Source organism: Pinus tabuliformis, chromosome 1_1, assembly GCF_031772625.1.
Source record: "Pinus tabuliformis cultivar Carrire ecotype Pingquan chromosome 1_1, CPIR1, whole genome shotgun sequence".
Lineage (NCBI taxonomy): Eukaryota > Viridiplantae > Streptophyta > Pinopsida > Pinales > Pinaceae > Pinus > Pinus tabuliformis.
In genome coordinates this window covers 797,858,114-797,864,113 of record NC_142297.1, presented here as the reverse complement: position 1 = coordinate 797,864,113, position 6,000 = coordinate 797,858,114, and positions in this window count along the sequence as shown.

The following is a 6,000-nucleotide window of genomic DNA, read 5'->3' as shown; positions in this document are numbered from 1 at the left end:
AATAGACTCAGGCATGGTCGCAGCCATCCAGTGAATGAGTCATGTAACAATAATCCACAAAATCGCAACCTGGATTCCAACAGACAAAATCCAGGGTCTTGCGCTCCATCTCGACCCAAACAAAAGTACAAGTTCAAGCATGTGAATACATGAGTTGAAGTCGAACATGCATGAACATTGTCTGATTACCAGTCAATAACGAAAACTGTTAACAGACGCGAGAGGTACCACCAATAATGACAATGGCCCTCAAGGTACTATAGGTACAATCTACGGTGTGTGAATCAGTGAGCTAGCATCGAACACCCGTAGAATCATTCGATTAGAGGCCAATGATGAAAACCTCACGTCGAACACGAAGAACCTGCCATTGAGGCATGCAGGCTCCAAGGCACCAGAAGGGAGTCTCTAGATCAGTTTCCTGGATAATGAGCTGAAGTCGACAAGAAGTGACCTTGATCGAAGTTGGGCCATAGTGTTTCCCACATCATCGACACGAGACAGAGGAAGAATGTTGTGGTGAATCAGAATTATGCGAGCTATCAAAGGGAGGTTGTTATTTTGCATAGGTCAACTTCTCTTGAACATATCGACGGCACGACAATGGACTTGGCAGTATTTGACATCAATGGATCAAAGGTCATGGTGACGAGGCAATGAGCAAATGAGAGGTCAAAAAGATCACCCAAATCCACGGAGGCAAGTGAAAAACGAGATGAGATGTACCCACCCAGACACGAAAGCAAACAAGTGCCATGTTCAAGAGCGACATACTGCCGACACGACAATAATTATGGTTCCATTTTCCCCCACCATTTCTGGTGAGTACCCCAATTATTTTTATTAACAATCTTGATGGGGATAGCATATGCTTGTAAAGCTTCATCTCAACAGACTCCAATGTCATCAAGTTTTAACGAGTCTGACAGAGGAAGAACTCGACGTCTTTTCATGTTTAGAGAGTTTGAAAAGACAACAGAAAAGAAAACTCCAAGAGTGTCCTTTTTTGTAAAGTTGTGTCTCTCGAGACCGAAAAAGTATAAAACAATGCTCGAAAGAACCGCCCGACCATTACAATCGAGGAGTACTTTTCATGAGTAGTGATTTCGACCTGAAAAAAGTAAAAAAGCAATCGAAATCACGTTGCTTCATGACCGTTAACGAACCTGAAACGACAAGGGTCCCACGATCTTTTAATTTTTACACGGTCGGAAAAGACTTTAAAGACGACCGCCTCTTATTTACATTTAACGAGTCAAGAGGGGTAGCTCGGCGATCTTTTCGTCTTTAAACGGTCGGAAAAGAGCTGAAAGTAGACCTCCATTTTTATTCCCTTTAACGAGTCAAAAAGGGAAAAGTACTCGACAATATTTTCATCTTTTATGAGTCTGAAAGGAGCTTAAAGGAGACTCGTCCTAGAGGAACGAGTGGTATAAAGGGTAGCAACTGGTTCCAGCAATGGTGGAACTACTCAAAACATGTAATGGTCAAGAGGCTGGCTAATAAAACCACTCATCGCTGCGGTTCCTCAGGAAAGGATAAACAACCAAGTGAAATCATATGATCGACCAAAGAGATGGTGGCGATGGAATGAAACAACCAAGGCTCATCTAATAGAATTTAGCAGATAAAAGGCAATCACGTGATGTAAATCAGGTATGGGTTCATTTTTACACAAGCTTGAACCATGGAGAACTCTACTTAGATTCGGTTTCATGTTTACACAAGCTTGAATCAAAAGACTATGCTTGTTATCAGTTCGCATGCCCCCAGCATAATAACGCAAATCGAGGTACATGCCCCCCAAGCTTCATTGCATTCAACAAAGTGGATGGAATGAAGGTTCACTCTCGAGATCTAGGAAAGACTCGACTTGTATTTTACGAGATCTTAATCAAAAGACTCGATTTGGAAAGGGAGTTGTTTCATTTTTTAATGAGGTTGACGCAGTAAAATAACTATCCTCATAACCCTTGTTTCATTTTTTAACGAGGTCGCCACAAGATCAAAACTATCCTTGGACACCTAGTTTCATTTTTTAAGGAGCTTGACACAGGAAAATGAACTATGCTCCGACCAAGCCTAGTTTCATTTTTTAAGGAGCTTGACAAAGGAAAACGAACTATGCTCTGACCAAGCCTAGTTTCAATTTTTAAGGAGCTTGACATAGGAAAACGAACTATGCTCCGTCCAAGCCTAGTTTCATTTTTTAAGGAGCTTGACATAGGAAAACGAACTATGCTCCGTCCGAACTTCATTAGAATGAACAGGAAGTCGGGGCTTCCAAGAGTGCCACTTCGGGTGGAAGGGTAATATCTCGGAATTCAGGACCCAATGACCCCAAGACACTATGCACGATGGTGGCATCACTGGATCCAGGCACGGGATAAGTGGCCACCTAGTTGATCTGTGGTGGGGCAGATGCAACTGGTGGATGAAAACCAGGAGGGGATGATGACTGCGCAGGAGGCACCCGGGGACGAACGAACGATAATTGATCTATAGTCACTATCCTTCCATCGTGTGGAAAGCAAACCACACGAAAAAGTGAAGATACCAGGGCCCCCATGGCATAAACATAGTCACGACCAAGGAGAAGACTGAAATCTAAAGCACCTTGAGTAACCGATACGTCTATATAGACGGTTTTGCCTCCCAAAGTAATAGGGAACTTTGGAAGGATCCCTAATGGTTGACTAGTCCCTCCGTCAAAAGTCGTCAGATTCGGTGCGACGGGCACAAGCTGTGTGGAACCCAAAGCTTGCCAAGTAGTGGCAAGCATAAGACTGACAGATGCACCCTCATCCAAAACAGTGCCAGGTACCGCCTTATTATAGGCGTGTACCGTGACCCAGAAAGGCACATGGGATGGAAGGCGGGAGGTAGTCAAACGACTTCAGTCGAAGGAAATGACTAAACTACTTGGTGGGGGAATCGTATGATTGCCCCCCTGCTCTAAAGGGACTGAAGTAGGACTCTCGGGAGCAGCTGGGATAAGAGAATCATTTCCGGACGCAGGAGAATCTGAGGAGATGAGAAGAACATGGGAATGATGCTCTTCCGAAACAGAGTGGTTGACGGGTGGTGAACTCGAGTCGACACTCTTTCTGATCAATGGTTGGTCTGGAACAGGCTTGGCAGAGCTAGGTTCAGGAAAAGGAGGCTGGACAAGAGAGGAATCTTAATCGATCTCTTTGTCAGCAAGGGAACAATCTACGGCTGCAGAGAGAGGTTGATAGCCAATGGGTAGTTGGGGTGAAGGAGTTGTGAGACTTTCCAAGACAACAGAGGCTTTATCCATGAGTGGACAAAGGTGAAGGGGATGATTGCCTTCACATAGTCTACATGGGATTTGAATCTTCCCTTTTCCCTTACTATTTCTAGCTAATAGAGTAGCATCGCCGTGAGCTTCAGAGGATGATGAGGGGCGAGCCAGATCGTGAGATCATACTTCTAAGACCCTGGGAATTCCAGGAAAATCACGCAGAAGATGGTCATCCTTGCATAATCTACAAGGAAATTTGACTTTCCGCGGAGGAGCAGAAGGTGGCCCGATGGGAGGTGTACTTGAGGGACTAGCTGCAGTTTTAGCCTCTCCCTTAGGATACTTCTTCTTCTTCATCTTCTTCTTCTTCTTCTTCTTAGCCACCTTGTTACTCGAATCGAGACTTTCACCAGGCGAAGTACAAGATGAGGACGTAGAAGCAGGTGAAGAAGGGGAGAGGTCCACCTTAGAATCAACATGACGTTGTTAAGGTGGAGGGACTGATTGACCAAAAGTTAAGACGACAGGGACCAAAGAGGTTGGTAACAACCAAACAGGCAACCCAACAGTTAACCCTGGGAGGGACAACGTTGCCATGTAAGGAGCACCAACATTCCCAAAAGGAGCGAAATGACCAGGGTTTCCTTCAAAGGGGATCCCTGGGTTGGTGAACCCCGGAAAAGTTTCCATCGAAAAAGAAGCCTACTCAAGCTAACGCAAACAAGATCTAACCGGGTAAATGTGAATCGCGGCCGAATAAATTTTAAGACAAAGGAACTGAACTTGACCTTTTCATGTTTTAAGAGTCGAGAAAAGGATGAAAAGGTGACTCTAGTCGCCTTCGAATGTTTCGTGAGCCCGAAGTGACAAATGCTCAGGTGAGCCTTTTCTTTTAGGGAGTCCGAAAAGGATAAAAAGTGACTACTCTGGAGAAACTAGGCAAAGGGTTTACCAAACAAATCTGTAAAACTGCATATACACCTTGGCAATCATATGAAAAACAAGGACTTTCCTTACGGCAGTCAATCTTCCTAAATGCTGTGTTCAATGCGTTACGGCTTATAAGGCGGCAGACACGGCTTCCTGTGGATAAAGGATGATAACCTAGTGGGGTCTCCCCATATACTCGACGGTACATGGGAGCACAAATCCGTGCTAGAACACTATTGAGTCACAAAAGGAGGAATCACCCAACCTTAATGTGAAACAACAGTGACTAGGTTTAACGACGCCGGAACACGTCTCTAGCCTAGACCTCTAGATGTATGCATTTAGTTCCAATGCATTTTTAGATTCATTCAGTTCATTTTATGGTTGATCTTTGATTAGGTTTCAGTTTCCAGGTCCTACCGTATGTAATCTCTCACATTTTCTTAAATGCAAGCTATATGCCAAAATATATCATTTCATTCGATGAATGCTAGCTACGAGAGAGTTGAGATCTTTCAATCAAACAAAATGATCATAAAACATTCAAAAATGGCTCTAATGCAGCTAATGGCAATAAACGAAACTTTTCTTTACAGTCGCTAATCGCTAATAACAATGAAAAGCTCTAATTTCCATTAACTACTACAATGAAAAAGAGATTGTTCGTTTTCTTTTCGATGGCAAAATGCACTAAACAAATTTTGAGAGATAATAACAAAGAGTAAAAGAAACAAATTTCACTCAATGAAAACACAATCAAGTCCCTGAAACACCAAGACAATCTTTCAAACCAAGAAAAATCACAAAGACCTCAATGAGCTATGTAATCTAAGCCCAAACGAAGCCAAGCGAAATCCAAACGAAAAAGAGGTAAATTGCTCGAAGAACACAATAAAAAGCTTTAACAATCACTGAACAAGTGCAAGAGAGTAACCAAAAAGTCGACTGGACCAACAGAAGGCCAAAACTCCTAAGGAAGGCTCGATGCACAAAGCCACTAGATGCCCTAGGGCTAAAACGTGAAATCGGTAGAAAAAAGCAAACACCCAAAGGGTAAAGGCCAAGAACCAGTCAAACAAGACTCTAACACACTCAAGTGATTGAGAGGAAGTATCCAGACACAAAAACCAAGCTTGGAAGGCTCAAAACAAGCAAACTCTAAAGGGTTCCCTCGGCTGGTGCGACTTTCAGGCTAAAAGTAGCGCCAATTGAGGATTGGCGTGGGCTGTACATTGACAAGCGGTGCCAATGGCGTGACTATCATTCAAAAAAGAGTGCCAAGTGAGTTTGCTATGCTAAAATAAAAAACAAGAAATCCAAGACTAGGCCAGCAGTACCCAGACAGACCAAGAAGCAAGAGACAACCAAAGAATCAACCCAGAAAGCTGACCAAGCAAGCAAAACAAGAAAAACCAAAGAGGCAAGACAAACTCCAAGCTGTTTAGTTCGTAAACCAAACCGGAGATTGACTGAAGTGCCGTTGATCTACTTTGCTAATGCAAAGCAATAACATTTCGAAGGCTATCTGGTCGTACTTCAGGCTCCGTCTAAAGTTTACAAATCAAACAACAAGCTATCTCCCCAGCGGAGTTGCCAAATTGTTGGCGAGGTAAATCCCCTTTGCGGATAGAGGCGATCCCTACTAGCCCAGATCGGGTCTAGCAAAAATCAAACAATGCTATCACGCAAGTTCCTAATTGCAAACTAAAGGTGGATGATGAGAGCCTACTTGGATTCCAACGCTAATATTCGTAGAAGAGTCACCGCTCTCGTTCCTTTGCTCCAGCCAGTCACGATCCCCATGA